The sequence below is a fragment of the Geospiza fortis genome, unplaced genomic scaffold, assembly GCF_000277835.1.
Source record: "Geospiza fortis unplaced genomic scaffold, GeoFor_1.0 scaffold134, whole genome shotgun sequence".
Taxonomy (NCBI): Eukaryota; Metazoa; Chordata; class Aves; order Passeriformes; family Thraupidae; genus Geospiza; species Geospiza fortis.
Window position 1 is genome coordinate 2,879,357 of NW_005054396.1, and position 1,027 is coordinate 2,880,383.

Sequence of the window (1,027 nt, forward strand, 5' to 3'; positions counted from 1 at the left end):
GGAATCTGATGCTGTCCATCTTGCTACTTCACTCTCAGAAACGGGATCTTTTGAGCAGGTCTTTTGAATTTGCTCTTCTTGATGGCAAAGCTAGCTTTTAGGAGAATTTGGATGATTTTTTCTCTTTTCTCAAACACTTCTGCTGCTGTCTTCTCTTACATAATGATGTCATGAATATATTGCAGATGTTCTGGAGCTTCACTCTTTTTTAGTGCAGCTTGGATCAGTCTATGGCAGATAGTAGGACTGTGTTTCTACTTTTGGGGCAGTCGGTGTACTGCATGCCTCTCTAGGAGAAGGCAAACTGAGGCCTGCATTTTGCTGCCAGAGGAATGGAGAAAAATGCATTGGCAATGTCTATAGTGGCATACTACTTCAGTGCCTTGGACTCTAGCTTGTTCTGGAGTTCCAGCATGTCTGGCACAGCAGAGCTTAGTGGTGGAGTCATTTCATTTAATGCACGATAGTCTACAGTCAATCTCTATTCTCTTTCAGATTTACGCACAGGCTAAATGGGGTTGTTGAAGGGTGAGTGGGTCTTGCTGACCACTTTTTGGCTTTCTAGCTTACGGATCATTTTGTGGATGGGGATTACAGCATCTCGATTCGTTCAGTACTGTCGGTGGTGCACTGTTGAAGTGGCAATTGGCACTCGTTGCTCTTTTACTTTCAGGAGTCTTAGTGCTGATGGGTTTTCTGACAGTCTAGGCAAGGTGTTTAATTGCTTGACACCTTCTGTCTCTACAGCAGCTATTCTAAATGCTCATCTGAGTCTTTTTGGGTCTTTGAAATACTTACTTCGGAGGAATTCTATGCTTAAAATGCATGGAGCTTTTGGGCTAGTCACAATAGGGTATTTTTTCTACTCATTTTTAGTCAGGCTCACTTTAGCTTCTACTAAAGTAAAATTTTGAGATCTTTTTGTCACATCAGCAATAGAAACAGACTCTGTCCTCACATGTCTCAATGGGATTAATGTACATTGCGCACTAGTGTTGACTAAAGCTTTGTATTCTTGTGGTTCAGA